The sequence below is a fragment of the Bubalus bubalis genome, chromosome 14 (genome assembly GCF_019923935.1).
Source record: "Bubalus bubalis isolate 160015118507 breed Murrah chromosome 14, NDDB_SH_1, whole genome shotgun sequence".
Lineage (NCBI taxonomy): Eukaryota > Metazoa > Chordata > Mammalia > Artiodactyla > Bovidae > Bubalus > Bubalus bubalis.
Window position 1 is genome coordinate 47955458 of NC_059170.1, and position 18521 is coordinate 47973978.

Below are 18521 nucleotides of genomic sequence, written 5' to 3' on the forward strand. Positions count from 1 at the left end.
AAAAAAAAAAAAAAAAAAAACCTAGAAATTAACAACCAAAAGATAAACTTAAAAAAAAATCTCATATTCTCGGAAATTAACAACAAAAAAGGGCCTATGACTCAAAGAATTCATTATGGAAATTGAAAGTAGTTTAAGTTAAATGATAATGGATCAGGAGTACTAGCTATAGAAACTTAGCAAGCTTGGCTAAAGCATAGCTGAGTGCCATTTGTGGCTTTAATTGCTTGTTATTAAAGAAGAAAGGCTGACAAGAAATTAGCTATGTGTCCATCTTTAGAAGATAGAAAAAGAGAGAAGTAATTGAATAGGTCCAAAAAATAGTAAAAAAAATAAATAAATAAAAAAGAAGAAGAGAAATAAATGAAATGAAAAATAAAACCACAAAATTATCAAGGCCAAATTTGCTTAGAAGGACAAACTTCTGACAAAGCAAGAAAAAAGAGAAGTCCCAGTTTCAGGATTGAATAAAGCTCATAAGTACTGAAGTATCAGAGATTAGATTTTAAATGAATATTATGACCAAGCTGATGTGAAATACTTATAAACGCCTATGGAGCTGAAAAATTCCTAGAAAAGCAAAAATTATTAAAGTTGACTTAAGAAGTAATAAATACCTGGAGGCTCCTGTCATTTTGAAAGAATTCGAGTCAGTAGTTAAAAATCCTTCCACAAAATAAACACCAGTTCCAGATGTTTTTATGGGTTTTTTCTACCATATATTCAAGGAACAGATAGTTTCAGGCTTAGACAAACTCTTTGCAAAGAATAGAAAAAGAGAAAACAATTCTCACCCATAAGACTAATATAACCTTGATTCCAAAAGTTGACAAGGATATTTAGTGGGAAAGGAAATCACAGACCAATCTGGCTGTGAACCTAGATCCAAGAATCCTAAATAAACTATTCACAGAGTATGCTATGCTAAGTCACTTCAGTTGTGTCCGACTCTGTGTGACCCCATAGACAGTAGCCCACCAGGCTCCCTCGTCCCTGGGATTCTCCAGGCAAGAACACTGGAGTGGGTTGCCATTTCCTTCTCCAATGCGTGAAAGTGAAAAGTGAAAGGGAAGTCGCTCAGTCCTGTCCGACTCTTAGCGACCCCATGGACTGCAGCCTACCAGGCTCCTCCGTCCATGGGATTTTCCAGGCAAGAGTACTGGAGTGGGGTGCCATATAGCTAGCAATAATCAAGTAGCATTTATTTCTGGAATGACTGATTTAATATTATAAAACGTGTCATGTAAATCATCATATTTATAGTTTAAAGGAGGAAACTTGTGATCATAATAGATTCAGATAAACATTTGATGAAATTCATCAAACATTCATAATAAAACCTTAGCAAGCTAAGTTTAGAATGGTGTGGTGGTGGTGGTTTAGTTACTAAGTTGTATCTGACTCTATGACCCCATGGACTATAGACTGCCAGGTTCCTCTGTCCATGGGATTTGCCAGGCATGAATACTGGAGTGGGTTGCCATTTCCTTCTTCAGGGGATATTCCTGACCCAGGGATTGAACCTGGGTCTCCCATCTTGCAGGCAGGAGATCTTTACCAACTGATCCACCAGGGCATGGAACTTCCTTTATTTACACTAAATATCTTTCTACTGGAAAATCATGAAAAGTCATGCCTTTAACATCAAGGATGAAACAAGGACTGTGACTGCTCTTACCGCTGCTAATCAACGTTGCTCTGGAGTGCAAGCCAGCACACTCAAACCAGCAGTCAAAGTACAAGGGTCAGAAAGAAAAAAACAAACTATCACTGTTTGTAGATGATGTAAGTTTCCATATACATCAGCTTCCCTGGTGGCTCAGACGATAATCTGCTTGCAATGCAGGAGACTCGGGTTCGATCCATGGGTCAGGAAGATTCCCTAGAGATGGGAATGGCAACCCACTCCAATATTCTTGCCTGGATAATCCCACAGACAGAGGGGTCTGGTGGGCTATGATTTTCCATATAGGAAAAGCAAATCTACAAATTATGGGAAATATCACCCACAGAGCTGTATCCAGCTGGGGTCTCTACAGGAATCAGGTAGCCTCCTTGATGTAGCCTTCGATGACTAGACAGATGTAGGAAGGGTAAAGGGGAGCGAGTAAAGGTGGTCAGCCCCTGTGGTAAGTAACACTGAGGACCCTCAGGTTTGTGCAGTCAGAGGGGAGGAGTGAGAGGAGGGCGTGGTTAGCTGAACCTGGAGAGGGAGGGGACAGCTGTAGGCAACTTCTGAAAGTCGGAGGTGAGTGTTTGTTTCAGGAGAAGAGCACAGCCCTGCTGATTGGCTGCGTGAAAGACAGGGAGTGGGGTACAACACTCCATTTTACTTTCTTCCTGTCCTCTGCTCTCACCGTAGCTTCCTATTTCTGACTTTCCTGGGAGCCAGGACACAGGGAGTCCCGGATGTAGAGTCTACAGAGTTTGTCTCTTGGGCACAGGGCATGGTGGGAACAGTGGTGGGCACACTTGAGGGCAAAGAGAGGATGCCTAGCAAACATCTAACAAGGGCTGTGAGGTTCCTTTATGTAGACACATATGACTGTATTCAACTGTAATAAGGGAAGCTAAAATGGAGAAAGAACCATATTCATGACAGAAAGACACAAAAATGTCAGTTCTTTCTCACATGATGAGAGATTGAAAACAATTTTAATAAAAATTCCAACAGGATATTTTTGCAGGACTTGATTCTCAGATTCTAAATTTCAGTGGAAGAGTAATTGATGAGAATAAGCAAGACAGTCTTAAGAGGAACCAGGATATGTAACTCTATAACATATCAAGTCTTCTTATAAGGTTTTAGCAATCAAGACACTATTAGCACAGTGAGATCAAGGAATAAAATAGCCCAGAAAGAGGTAAATCAAGCAGAAATGTCATATGTGTCTAAGCTCACAATTGCAGGTCAGTGTGGAGATGATTCAACAAGTGTGCCAGGCTTGGTTATGCATGGGGGGAAAACCATAAAAACTGTCTTATAGTCTACATTCAAATGGCAATTCTGAAGTTAGAGGGCAAAGTGGATTAAAATCTAACATGTTAAAAGGTAAAATTTTAACAGACTTAGAAGAGAATATCGAAGAATATCTTTACGACTCTGGGACTAGAGCAAGATTCCTGAACAAGTACAAAGGGCATAAACTGTAAAAGAAAACTGGATAAATTCAACCACAATAAAATGAAGATCCTCTGTCCTTCAGAAGACATCAACGAGAGAGTGAGAGAGCAAGTCATAATCTGGGATATTTCAACACATAGCTGACAAGGATTAGTATTCTGAAGGTATGCACAATTGTTTACAAATTAATAAGGATATGATAAACAAACCAATGATAAAAGAGGCAGAAAATATGAATGGGTGAGACACAGAAGAGGTCTGAGCAACTCATGAACATATGGAAAGAGCTCAGCCTCGTTAGTTACCGGGACAGTTGGCAATGAGATGTTACCACACATTCTCCAGAATGGTCCAAATTAAAATGTCTCAGGACAGCAAAGGGCTTCCCTGGTGGCTCAGATGGTAAAGAATCTGCCTGCAGTGCAGGAGACCTGGGTTCAGTCCCTGGGTTGGGAAGATCCCCTGGAGGAGGAAATGGCAACCTACTCCAGTATTATTGCCTGGAGAATCCCACAGACAGAAGAGCCTGGCAGGCTACAGTCCATCCAGTCAGACACGAGTGAGCAACTGACATAGACAGGGAGTGTGGATCCAAAGGAACTTTCAAACACTGCTGTGCCTGTGCAAGCCAGTGAAACTATTTTAGAATACAATTTATTGGGAATTAGGTCAAACACATGAATATCCTGCAAGCCAATCACTTGCCCAGTTTGATTTTCAAAAGTGACCATTTCATGTGGCCAGATCTAAGTCATCTCCTCAAGGAACACTTGCACTTTCTGAATGGGAGACACGTATAGGATGATTCATAGCAACATTGCTTGTGACAGCTTTGAAATAAAACGCCCTAAACCTCCACGTCCAAGGACAGCACGGGGGATGAGCATATGGGGTATGTTGAGTAATGGAAGACTTTAGATATGTGGAAACGATGGATACTAAACACAGATCAGGTCGGACACACAGTGTTGCAAAAGCCAAAATAGGACAAAACAAACAAAATAGCAAAGCATGGAAGAACTTATACACAAATCAAAACCAGGCAAAACTGAATAGTGTGCTGTTTAAGGATGCCCTCACATCTGGAAAATCTAGAAGGAAAGTCAAGGAGTGATTTATACAAAACTCAGAAGGGGAAGGTGGAGGGATTCCCAGGGCCTCTGGGTAATCAGGCATATTTGTTTCTTAAGCTGGGTAATAGGTACATGGGCATTTGATTCATTCATTTATTTTAATTTAAAATTTTACTTATTTATGGTTGCACTCTATTTGCAGTGAGCAGGGGCTGCTCTCTAGTTCCAGTGCACAGGCTTCTCTTTGTGATGGCTTCTTGTGTTGCAGAGCATGTGTTGTAGGGCATGTGGGCTCAGTAGTTGTGGCAGGTGGGCTTAGTTGTCCATGGCATGTGGCATCTTCCTGGACCAGGGATCAGACCCATGTCCCCTGTATTGGCAGGCAGATTCTTAACCACTGAACCACAGAGAAGTCCCTGATTCATTAGTTTTTAAAGTATAGTTCTTTAACATGTACATAGAGTAAATCCCCTATATTTGAACCCCCAAGTTAGAAACTTTCAAAGATGCAAAAGCTCATTCCATCAATATCAGGTGTGAGTGAAATGGCATCTTGCCCTCCATCTCCTATTGCTGACGATGCTTCAGCTTTACCATCTCCCTCCTCCAGTCAGTAACTTTTCTTGCCTGTTCACTCGATGCCAGCCCCTGGATGCTAGCTGTTGTACTCTACTACTGTACTTTTCAAGGTACTGTACTGGCAGATTGAAAATATTTTCTTTATTGTTTGTGTTTGTTTCTATGTATTATTTGCGTGAAAAGTATTATAAACTGATTACATTTTTTCTTGCTTTTTACCAAGCAAATTGACATTTGAAAAAGGATCATTGAAAGAATATGAGGAATCACATATTGTTGGTGAGAATGCAAAATGTAAGTGGTGGCTAGTTCTATCCTAAGTTTGAAAAGTCCTGAAAAGCGGGGTTCTTTAATGTAGTGGGTGTACCTATGAGAACTTATGATCATAAAACCATCATAGATGTGTGTACAAATTTCCATTTAGTGCAGTGCTTTGTATAATTACATAAAAGGCATATGCTTGACAATCATGGTTTGTTTAAATAAGCTATGGCCCAGCTATACATTTAGTGGAAAAGCACATCACTATTAATATTATGTAAAATAGAAGATGAAGTAAAACGTTCTTGATATATTATTTAATACAAATAAGGTTAAAGTCCTATGTGGAATATAATTTTATGTTTTAAAGATAGGCATATTTATAAAGAACAGAAAGGATATATATAGTGCTAAATAAATAAATGAGTAATAAAGAAATAAAGAATGAGTGACCTGAACCAGGATCCTAATACCGGTTACCTCTCTGATTACCCTAACCCTCTAAGGTTAGGGGTAACAATAGTGTTTTCCTTTTTGCATACAGGTATTTCCTAAAATTTTACATCATGTTCATGGATTCTTGTTGCAGTAAGTAAATTTACAAATAATTAGAATTAAAATGAAAGACTACTCCCATGTAGTAGTAGTCTAGCACTGGTATTTTTATCTCCTAATAGCAGTTTATACATATACAGTGTTCAATAAGCCTGTAATAAAAGATCAGTACATGGAAAAAAAAAAGAAAGACTAGTATATCTACATAATCATCTTGTTTTGTATCATAACCAACACAACATGATCACAAATGGGGTTACTGAATGTTTTTGAAATTGAGTTTCATATTCAGATCTTCTTTTTAAAAATATTAAATACCTTTTTATCAATACCCTACAGGTTAGAAAACTTGAAATGATTATGTGTTCAGACCCACCCATTTTATGGTTACTATTTGGCCAAAATTGAACTAGCTGACCCCACATATGCTTGCTCTTGTGGGACTGCCAAGCTATGTCAGCAGAGAGAGGATTGGGAGCCAGTTACAAACCCAAAGATCCAGCTCTGCATTTCTACCCAGTGGGTGAAAATGGCCCGTAGGACTGAAAATTTCAACCAGGACTGACTCCCCCCAGTGCTACTGGTCTCAATACCCATGTCCCCCTCTGTGAATTGGAAGTGCAGAGTCTTAACCACTGGACCAGCAGGCAAGTCCCTCAATTAGCAGTTGGGTGCTGTCAAACATTGCTTAGAAGGCTTTGTTTAAAGGTTTACTGCTGCTGCTAAGTCGCTTCAGTCATGTCCGACTCTGTGCGACCCCATAGATGGCAGCCCACCAGGCTCCCCCACTCTCTTAAACTCCCTAACCTGGATACTCTTACAACATCCTGGGTAGGTCTTTCCAGGTCTGATTTCTATGAAGGTGGCTATTGTTTTCAAAACCATTCATGGCAAGACTTGTGAAATGTTCGATTCTTACTGAGAATGTGTTATTAGAAATTTTTCTGGGCTGTTGGACACATAGAGTCAGGAAATTTAGCAAATCATTGGGGATCTCAAGATCTGTCCTTTTTGAAGATGTCCTGTGCACACCCTTGGGTGCTGCCTTCTTCCTGGAATTTTTGTGGGTTTGAGGCAGGACCAAATGTTTCCACACCACCCACAGGTTTCATGCTCATTAGTCCCATTAATTGGAGTCTTCCAGCAATTTACTTGGGAAGAGAAGAGGAAAAGACAAGGAGTCTGCAATGTTTAAGATTATGGGCTGTCTTGAGCAGTAGGAATTCCCAAACTGGAAAGGGTGTTCTTGTTGGGTGGTTGTGAACTTATGCTCAATGTTGGAATATTATCTAAAACTTCCATCTTGAAAGGGTTGCACTTGTACTATAATATCTCAGAAAATTTGACTTTTTGGATGCTTTTAGTATATCCTTTCTGGGTCTTAGAATGAATCCCTAATCTAAAAGCCAAACTCAAGCAATGCTTGTAGTCAATGATAAATCTAATTGGTGCCTCCCAAACACCTTTTGAAAGATCTATGAATTTTCAGTTATTTTCAGAAGCATGGAATTATTTTGGACATTAAGGAAAATACAGCACCATAGACATCCTGGGTGAAACACTAGCCGAAAAACACATTTGTCTTATAGGAAATACAAAAATATTAGCCCCCAAATGGAACCTACATCAGGGACTGCGTCCACTGTGATAACTTGCTTTGGTGAGCATGGGAAGACACACTTGGAGTCTCCCAGGATCCTGATGATCCATGATAATAATTTCCAGGATGAAAACTGCAGGGATGTGAAGAGAGGAGAACTTTCCAGTGGGTTTTATTTAAATAAGCTAACATTTAACAGATTATCTGAGCCTAGTAAAACATGTTGAAATACAGTTCCTACGGCATGGTCTCAGATCTTTGCAACTCTTTGGGGAATATAATTAAAGCCAGTTCATGAGACTACTGGGTGGGGCCAGTGGAGGATGCTGGATGAAGGGCTCTGGCAAGATGGAACTCCACAGGCGATTAACATTATACTCCAAAGGAAGCGATGCTGAGGAATTAACAAATGCATCTGTCTACTCACAGGAGTCCTGCACAGTGAGCGGTGACGCATTGAATGGTCCATTTTTCTTTTCTAAGTCCAGGGCTGTGTTTTGCTTCTCGTGGCGCTGATGGCACATCTGAAAGGTAGGAGTCTGGGTTTTGCCTGTGGGTAGATATTTGCAGTCACATCTGGCTTTGCTTTGCCGTATTGTTAACCCCCCTTTTCCCTGCTACAGTTGTTTTCTTTTTATTAAATTTCCCGTCTGGATCCCTGCGTCTGCATTTCTAATGTCAACAACTGCTTTTATCACAGATAATAACTTCCTTTTACAAAAAAAAGGCTGTATCATCCTACATGCATTTCAAATTACGTTTTATGAACAAACACTGAAATATAGTATTTGGCAGTATGCGTAATTGAGTATATTTATAGTCATCTAAATTTCAGTTTTGCCAGAGCCAAGAACCAAGTTGGTTGCAGTTTTCTTAATAATCTATTTCTTGAGAGTGTTGTTGCTTCTCACCAGAACTTAATTAAGTTCTCATTGGGATGTTTATGAAGGAAATTATGCGGTATGCCCAAACATGCCATACAAACAATTATCAAAACACCAGCAACTCCTTAACAATCCCGAGTTTTCACAACCACAAGCGTGAAACTCTCCCAAATCAATTGTTTGCTAATAGATGGGCTAGGATCAAATTAAAAAATGGATGATGAATGAGAAGGAAAGCTGGACTTCTGCAGTCGTCAAGCACAGGACCAAGCTAGTGCCAAGGTCTTTTTGCCTGATTTAATGTCCTCGTGTGGTGTAGATGCCCACTGGGAAGGGGGCCAAACTCAGGTTCTGGGCACTACTGCTGATCTGCTGTAAGTTATGCAAGTCTGCCTGGTCCTTGTAAACCGCTTGAAGACAAATAAAGGACATCTAGGAAGCTATTGGCCAATATGAGGTTAAAATGAATTTCTTGTTCCTACTGCTAAAGGTGTTGAGTGTTTATTTACCATATAGTATATTTAATCTAGTGAATAATTCTGCAAAGCCATGTGCTGCTGCCTGTAGCCCACACAGCAAACTGAGTGAATGATAGAAAATTAGATCGAAAAATTTGATGATAAGTTTCTGATATTTCCAGTTTTGAGATGTGGCATGACAGGATAATGGTGATCACACAGGGAAAAAACTACACAAGCCATTTCAGTATGAAAACAGAGTTGGCAAAACAGATGACATATTTTTAATCTCAGACATATAATAATGTTTCAAGTGCAGACTTCTGGTTTCATTGCTTTCTGGATGGCGGGCACTTCTGGGACGGAATGTTTGACACGTGACACTGGACAGATGCAGGCTCCGGTGTCAGTTTTATTAAAGAGGACATGTACCTGGAAAGGACTGCACTGTGCAAATAAGAACTTAAGTTTCAGTGGCCATCAGGTTAGTTCTCAAACACATTTGAGTGTGATTTTTTTTTAATTATAAAGTCCAGTGACGTATTTTTACCTGCCCATCCTAAATCCTGGGCTTCCCCAGGGAAGTAAAGAATCTGCCCACAATGCAGGAGACCTGGGCTCGATCTCTTGGTAGGGAAGGTGCCCTGGAGAAGGGAGTGGCTACCCACTCCAATACTCTTGCCTGGAGAATCCCATGGACAGAGAAGCCTGGTGGGCTACTGTCCACAGGGTTGCAAAGAGTTGGACAAGACTGAAGCGACTTAGCATGCCTAAATCCTGGTGTAATTTAGAATGTAATGGCTGGTGTCTTGATTTCTTTTGTTGACTGTTCTGGGTACATTTTAAGGGTCCAGTCTGGTGGCTATTGACAAGAGAGCTGTTCTGTGTATACTTTATCTCTACACTTTTAAAGAAATGAAGACTTAGAAGAGTGATGGAATTTGTCCGGAAGACCCCCTGGAGAAAGGCATGACAACCCACTCCAGTATTCTCAGCTGGAGAATCCTGTGAACAGAGGAGCCTGGTGAGCTACAAGTCCATAGTGTCACAAAGAGTTGGACATGGCTGAAGTGACTTAGCACTTACTCATCCAGACCTCAGTGTTTCAAGAGGGATATCTCTCTTCCATTCTATGCAACGTGTAAGGCACTTTTTAAAAATCTCTGTTTAAGTTCTGCCATATTCTAGAAAATAATCTAGTTAAGCAGCCTTTCTTGAACACCCATTTGACACAAAATTCCAAGTTGGATGTTGTAAAGGGGATACAAGAAAAGGGTGCTGACCCCTCGCCTTCAAGTTATTTACCACTTAGAGGGGAAAGACAGAAGGGGCCTATGGGAAAGACATAAGAAACTCTTGCTACCGGCTAAACCATGTAAGTGAAGGATAATCTGTCAATCAAGTGGACTATGATAGGAATTTGATAGAAGCAAAACACATAGCTGGTGGATCAAAATAAAAACACTACAAGGATAATACTGAATGATGCCTAGAAGTTCAGCTATTGACCTTGGAAGACATCAATCACAGAAGTAAAGTTTCATTCTGACAATTGGAATTACAGATTGAATTTTACATAATCTCCCCTTAGAAGTTCTAGTTCAGTAGTGAAAGTAACAGATGCCTGGTTGCCATGGTGACATGAATCTCATGCTGGGGTGGATCCATCTCAGCTTGGAACTTCTTCTCCTAGGACTGGGAATAATGGGGAGATTGAGTCTAGTCTTGGGTTTTAGGATGAAATTGATCCCTGGGTCAGAAAGATCCCCTGAGGAAGGAAATGGCAACCCACTCTAGTATTCTTGCCTGGAAAATCTCATGAACAGAGGAGCCTGGTGGGCTATAGTGTATGGGGTTGCAAGAGTCAGACACAACTTAGCAACTAAACCACCACCACCAAGGATTTCCAGAGAGGAAATTGGAATATTGAACTACCAGCCTGATTTAGGCTTGTGTTGGTCTCAAGCTTGGAAGCCAATAATCTTAGAAAGACAGAATGAAGGAGAAAAGCCAGGGAGTTGGTGGCCGGAAGGAATGCGAGGTTCAGGCTTCACTCCCCGTGGATCCCAATGGTCATTTCTCTTAGTGGTCCTGGACAATTTCCATAAATTACAAATTATGGTTTATGTTAATGTTATTAAGTATGATTTTTCATACTCCTTGTAATGAGTAAGGAATCCAAACTGTGTCAAGATCAACTCAAGTGGACAATGTGTGCTATTAATGTAACTTCTGCCCTCAGTGAAATGAAAACATACTTGGAGACATGAAACATATCAGGGTGCGAAGATTCTTCTTTTTAGGGGTGAAGAAAAATTCTCCTGTTTTTGAGCCATCCTTTTATATCAGTTCTACAAAACTGGATGTAACTTTATATTTTTAAAAGATATAGTTTTGTAAATATTTAATATTCTGCTAGTTTGATTTTGAATTGTGCATGTCAAGTACTCTATTTGGGGAGGTTTTATGTTTTATTACACTTAGTTAAAAAGAAAAAAAGTGTACATTTTTAGAATTTTTATGAGTAAATTAATGTACTAAATATAAATATTTTAAAAATATCAGGGTACAAATTAATTTTGAGGTATCAGAACCACTGACTAGTGAAGTACTAAGTAAATCAGGTGCCTCTGTCCTCTGTCACTTACCTTGCGTCCCAGTCTTAGCAGTTACAACTCCCAGCTCCAGCCTCCTCCTCTGCCCACCAGCCAGGGCTGTTGCAATGATCAAAGGAGAAGATTTATTCCATTTTGATCAAGAGTTTTGTTGAAACTCAGGTGCACTGTAGGAGTGAAGCACCCTTGAGTCTAAGTTTCTCGGAAGAGGCAGACACTTGAAAGAAAGGATTTAAGCCCCAGGTGAACAGCATAAGTAGGAAATGATGGATTCTATCTGAGGGAGACCATGTGCTTGAATACGCTTTACAGAACCAGATAGGAAATACTATGAATGTGGGCAGCTGCCAATGCATGTTGGTTTCATCAGATTATTTTACAGTAATAGAAACGGTTCTCATCGTCAGGAAGAAGCTAGGAAATTCCCAGCTGGGATGATGCTTGTTTTCTGATAGGTATTTACGAGGAATCTATGGAAACATGTCATGGGTAACCCCACTCTCTGGTTATTTTTGATCAGAAGCTGACCCTAGCTGTTTTTAATCTATGAACTAGTCTTAAGGACGTTTTGGGGAAATCTACCCTTTTAAATGAAATGTGGTACAGCATTTGAGTTTCTGGCAATGTGCCCTTTAGTTGAGCCTAGTGCTAAAGTGAAAAAATTAATTATATGAAGGTTTTGTTTTGAATTAGAAGATCTGAAGCAAGACCTGGTTGGTAGATACACACACACAATAAAAATAAAAAAAAATCAGGGTGAAAAGTAATTTTGAGGTACCAGAATAACTGACTACCTAAGTACTAAGTGAATTACGTGCGTGGGTGGTGGCCTCTGTCCTCTGCCAATTACCTCATGTTAATGTAGAAGATAGGTGATCAGCTGTGGGCTTGCTGATTGCCTTTGCTCTGACAGTGGTACCAGGGACTCACGGAGACCATTTCCTCTGATGGAGTTGAGGTTGATTATTATGGAGGGCTTCCCCCATGGCTCGGCAGAATCCACCTGCAATGCAGGAGACGCAGAAAATTTGGGTTCTATCCCTGGGTTGGGAAGATCCCCTGGAGAAGGGAATGGCAACCCATGCTAGTATTTTGACTGGTAAATCTCATGGACAGAGAAGCCTGGTGGGCTACAGTCTATGGTGTCACAAAGAGTCAGACATGATGACGTGATGGTGCACACGCATGCATTATGGAGTGTTTAGCCGTATGTTCTGGAGGCCAGGTTAGAATATGGGGTGGAGGCTCTTCTAGAGGTAGCAGGAGAGCTGGGACAAGGGTGTCTCATCCGTGTGGAGGCCATGGGGAAACCATTGCTCATGTCTGATGAGATGTAAAGATACTTTTGCTGACAGAGGGGCTCTGAGAGTAAAACACTGATTTGGAATTTGATGCTAGGCCAGGATGTGGGTGAAATTTGCTCTCCACGTTAATGAAAAAAATGCCAAGGGAGGCCAAGCCGGGGGACCAGAGGAGGGAAAGGGCCTGAGATCACGCAGTCTCCTCTGATCTCCGGGCTGCTGAGGACTCATCAGCCTCAGTTAATTAGAGAGGAGAAAGGGAGCTGCTGCCAAAGTAAACAGCACTGGGCACACTCACGCTTCCTGATAAGAGCTGCCCTTATCTGAGAGCAGAGCTTCTTGGGGAAATGTGGAGTCCCTGACAGCTCAGTGCTGGCACCTGGGGCCTTGGGAGCCACGTGCACTCAATCTGGGGCTGCTCCAGTGCGGTCTGCTGGGCTACGGCCCCGTGAGCCTCTTTCTTGGTGCAAGTTCTTCTCTGTTTCTCTTCCCGAGTGAAGAGATGGGGAACTGTTCTCTTTCATTCTAGAATCAAAGGTTCTCACATAATTCTGGGCTTAGATGGATTTGTGCCGCCCTTGGTGTCTGTGGGATGCTGTAACCACGGCCCTGCTGTGTAAAATGACTTTCCCGGTCCTCTGATGGGGGAGTGATGGGGGAGTTTTGACTTGAAAGGTTTGACAGAAAACAGCAAAATTCTATAAAGCAATTATCCTTCAATAAAAAATAAATTTGGTCAAAAAAAGAAAAGAAAAGCCTAGAGAAGGCACTCCCAACTATCGTTGGTAAGAGTTGAAGTTTCGACCTTTACTTGCCTGTTTAATTCATAGTCCATGCAAGACTCTCTGAGCCCTTTCTCTGAGCTGTCCACCCTGTCGCATGCTGTGGGCTCCAGGGAGGGCACCTGGCCCCCCAGGGAGCCCCACCTTGAGATGGGAGAGGGAGGACAGACTGTAGGTCCTGACCAATGTTCCCGCCCCTCAAAAATCAGTATTAAAAAAAAATTCTGCCATAACATGGATGATGAATTCATGTGAGATTTATTCTGAAAGGTGAATGGATTTGAGAGCTACCATCTTCTGATGGATTTTTTTTTCTTTTAAATGTATTTATTAGCTAAAAATTTTTTTATCTGCGCTGAGTCTTTGTTGCTGTGTGCAGGCTCTCTCTAGTTGTGGTGCACAGGCTTCTCACTGTGTTGGCTTCTCATGTTGTGGGGCATGGGCTCTAGGCACTCAGGCTTCAGTAGTTGCAATGCGCGGGCTCAGTAGCTGTGACGCACAGGCCTAGTTGCCTTGCGGGATGTGGGATCCTCCTGGACCACAGATTGAACCTGTGTCATCGCATTGCAAGGTAAATTCTTAACCACTGGACCAGGGAAGCCCTGACAGATTCTTAATATATAGAAAAAAAGATTTTAATACGGGTCTGTTAAGAGATGATTTTTGTTCTATAAAACGAGTTTTAAAGTGATACTAAAACTCTTTCATTCAAAAATTGGATTCAATGTCTCTGGCACCCTACACTGGGCCTTGGATAGTTCATTGGGCTAAAATCGAGGTCATTTACTGGCTTTACTTTGTATTTTTTGCTTTAATATTAAATATTTTTCATCTCTTGAAAGCGCCACATCTGTTGTGGATAGTTAGGTAGGTGTTTATCTTTTGTTGTTTCTGGGTGGTACCTTCTGCCGCCTTTGCACGCTGTGACTTTTTTTTTTCTGGGCTCCAAAATCACTGCAGGTGGTGATTGCAGCCATGAAATTAAAAGACACTGGCTCCTTGGAAGGAAAGTTATGACCAACCTAGACAGCATATTAAAAAGCAGAGACATTACTTTGCCAAACAAAGGTCCGTCTAGTCAAGGCTATGGTTTTTCCAGTGGTCATGTATGGATGTGAGAGTTGGACTATAAAGAAGGCTGAACACAGAAGAATTGATGCTTTTGAACTGTGGTGTTGGAGAAGACTCTTGAGACTCCCTTGGACTGCAAGGAGATCCAACCAGTCCATCCTAAAGGAGATCAGTCCTGAGTGTTCATTGGAAGGACTGACGTTGAAGCTGAAGCTCCAGTACTTTGGCCACCTGATGCGAAGAGCTGACTCATTTGAAAAGACCCTGATGCTGGGAAAAATTGAGGGCAGGAGGAGAAGGGGACAACAGAGGATGAGATGGTTGGATGGCATCACCAACTCAATGGACATGGGTTTGGGTGGACTCTGGGAGTTGGTGATGGACAGGGAGGCCTGGCGTGCTGCGGTTCATGGGGTCGCAAAGAGTCAGACACAACTGAGTGACTGAACTGAACTGAACTGAACCGAGCAGTTAAAATAAGATGTCAGTGTTAGAATCAGACATTAACCCCATGACCTGCTTGTTATATACTGATCATAACTTTGTTTTGCTTGAATTTCTGAGGTGAGTCAAAGCAGATATATGTACAGTCTGGAGATGGCTGTGTATAAACTGAAACATTTTTGCTCACAATTGCTGATAATACATTCCTTCAGATGAAAGCCTCAAAGAAAACTAGACACTGATATTAATGGAGGGGATTTCTGAAAAGCTTAAGGGGAATTATTAAACTTTTGTACTACTTCCATTTACCTCTTATTCTGTAACCTGTTGCGGGAGGGGTCCTTCCCAGCTTAAGTGCATGGTGGTGTCATTTGCTGTGAAGAGGCACCAGAGGATGAAAAATGACCGTGCTTTGTGTTTGTTAACACTGAAATATTCTAAAATAAGCACTTGCTTCATTAGCCCATTAGATATTACGTCTGGCATCAGGAAGTAGAAATATTTGATTTAAAATGAATTGTATGTGCAAAATTTTCTATATGCATATGAATCAAATTATTAGGCCAAGTTATAGAGTGTTTATCATTATTGGGAAAATATTAGACAAAACTTAAAAAATCACACTGGCATTGTTTTCCTAAGTAAAACAAACAAGCAAACAAAAAACCACTTAAGGCTTGTAAATGTATTTCCAGAATGGATGTCTCCTATATTTCAAGAATAGGTTGTTCATATTTTAGGGAGAGATTTTTTTCTTTTCTTTTTAAAATTTTATGAAGTATATCAGTAAAATGTTGTATTAATTTCTGCTATACAGCAAAGTAACTCAGTTATACATATATATTCTTTTTCATATTCTATATTGTTCCCTCTGCTACACAGTAGGACCTTGTTGTTTATCCATCCCATGTATAATAGTCAGCAACTGCTAACCTCAACCTCCCAATTTAGGGAAAAATTTGATCCACATTAAAAGACAGGCCAACTACCAACTCATCTAGAAATCGTAAAAACTGAGTTTTGTTAATGGTAGGCTTCAGTTTTTATACTTTATTTAAATTTTTTAAATTGAAGTAGAGTTGTGCAATATAGTGATTCACAATTTTTAAAGGTGATACTCCATTTTTAATTATTATGAACTCCTTGCCACATTCCTTGTATTGTACAATATATCCTCATAGTTTATTTAATACATAATAGTTTGTACCTCTTAATCCCCTACCCCCATATTGCCACCTGGTAACCACTAGTTTGTTCTCTGTATCTGTGAATCTGCTTCTTTTTTGTTGTATTCATTAGTCTGTTGTACTTTTTAGGTTCCACAGATAAGTGATATTCGGCTTCCCGGGTAGCTCAAATAATGAAGAATCTGCCTGCAATGTGAGAGACCTGGGTTCGATCCCTGGGTTGAGAAGATCCTCTGGAGAAGGGCATAGCAACCCATTCCAGTATTCTTGCCTGGAGAATCCCATGGACAGAGGAGCCTGGTAGATTATAGTCTATGGACTCACAAAGAGTTGAATATGACTGAACGACTAACACACACACACACACACACACACACATAAGTGATAATCATATAGTGTTTGTCTCGTCTGACTTATTTCACTTAGCATAATGCCTTCTGAGTCTATCCACATTGCTGCAAATAGCAAAATTTTGCTCTTTTCTAAGGCTGAGTAATAGTCCATTGTATATATAAGCCACATCTTCTTTATCCATTTATGGATGGACATTTAGGTTGCTTCCATGTCTTGGCTATTGTAAATAATGCTGCTGTGAACTATTTGGGGGGCATGTATCTTTTCGAATTAATGTTTTTATTTTTTTTTTCAGATCTATTCCTAGCAGTGGGAATCTCTTTTTACCAAGGAATTGAGTGGCTTTTCACGTGAGGACTTACTTGGTGGCTCAGAGGTTAAAGCGTCCGCCTGAAATACAGGAGACTCGGGTTCAATCCCTGAGTTGGGAAGATCCCCTGGAGAAGGAAATGGCAACCCACTCCAGTATTTTTGCCTGGAGAATCCCATGGAGAGAGGAGCCTGGTAGGCTACAGTCCATGGGGTCGCAAAGAGTTGGACACGACTGAGCAACTTCACTTTCTTTCTTTCACGTGAAGAAAGAAGTCGAAGTAACTGAGTGAGCATGACTGAATGGGGTGAGAAGGTGGGGCCTTGGAGAGATTATTACCCTTGTATGAAAATGCTGGGGAGAGACAGGAGATGTGTTAGAGAGGGTGCTAAAGAGCCAGGGGTTGCTGTTGCTGAGAAAGGTGGGGAACAATGAGCGGCAGGGGTGATGTATGATGACATGATTTAAGGCAGAAGGGAAGGAGAAGGATCTGGATGGGGGAGGAGGAGGGTGTCTCCAACTACCTCCAGGTCTAGTGTGTGATGTCTTTGAATGACAAACGGCCATTATGAGAAGGGGGAGATGGTGCAGCATTCTCAGGGAAGCACCAGTTTTTGTCAGAACAAAAAGGAGCAAGGAGTATCTGGGGATTTGATTGGGGATATAGGGACTTTTGCTGTGAATGGTCCACAGATTCCAGGGGATGCAGTGGAAGGGTTTCAGGAGTTGGGACTAGATGGGAAAGTCTTGTGGTCACTGGACTGTGGGGAGGAAGGTAGGGTATCCTGGATGACAGAAAGAAAGGGCAGGATGCAAAGCACTTAGCCTGGTGTCTGCAATGTCATGAGGTCTCAATAAATGTTGGCTTTTAATCATTTTGTCAGGGATCGATGAATTATTGAGGAAAATGTTGTTATCAGATAAGGATCAATAGCAATGCTTTTGCAATCCAGACTTTCAATCAATGTTATAAAAATCTGTGTTAGTTCAAAGGATTAGATAAAACTGTCCTTTGATCTAAATGGAGAGAGCTCCTGAAAGAGCCAGGAGCTATAAAACTCAGGCAATATGGGACTTTCCAATAATGCTTATATACTGACTTGCAAAGTCAGCATTAGAACATTTAAAATACTCACATTTCCCATGAGGGTAAAGAAAAGTGGTTTTATTTTTGCATTTCCCCTTGAGTGAATGTGATTTATTTTTTTTATAAACTTGCAACTTTACAAGCTTTTTGAGGAATACCAAGGGGACATGACACAGTTATAATTCTTGGCTTCTTACAGCATCTTCCTTTTGTACAGCGAGCTATGTCTTACTGTAGTTAATGTTATGAGGAGTAGAATATCTCTCCAGAAATCTTTTCAGATCCAAGACTCAGCGCTCCTGGGCTGGGAATCTGATCTGGTGTATTTTACTACTTGAGTAAACCTGTAACCTCAGAATGATTGAGTGAAATTTGTTAGATTCAAAAAATAGATTGAAAGATATTCTGGAGGGGATTTAGCCTGTCTCTAGGACAATTTCTGACATTTGCAAACCTCTCTGATACTGAAGTATTCTCTTTCCCCAGTTATGATTTCAGATTGCCCAAAAAGATCCTGGCTAGTACTTCACAGGAAAGGATATTTCTTCTCAGTTATACAGTTCAGGGATACGAAGGGTACTGACCTTATTACAGGAGTTGCATCTTCACCTGGAGAAGCATCTGACACTTCCTTTCGCCTGAATTCTCTGCAGCACTGGCCACGGGGTACCACCTCTTCCTTCTTGGCTTTTGTGGCATTGATCTCTCGATTCTACTTTTATTTCTTAATTTTCCATCTTAGTTTCCTTCACTGGGCTGCTTCTTTGTGTCTCTGAAATTTCTTAATTAACCCATTTAGTTGTGACTATGGGCTGATTTTTTCCCCCCATCAATTT

The 18521-nt window shown here is 40.8% G+C and overlaps 1 long non-coding RNA gene across 1 annotated transcript; it reads right to left on the reverse strand.

Annotated features, from left to right (window-relative positions):
• Positions 1-4366: 4366 nt before the first annotated feature.
• Positions 4367-13511, reverse strand: LOC123329227. The gene is made up of 3 exons (XR_006544589.2): positions 11183-13511; positions 7620-7742; positions 4367-4567 (listed from the first exon to the last, which is right to left on the reverse strand). It is a non-coding gene; the product is annotated as an uncharacterized LOC123329227 (long non-coding RNA).
• Between the last annotated feature and the right edge of the window lie 5010 nt (positions 13512-18521).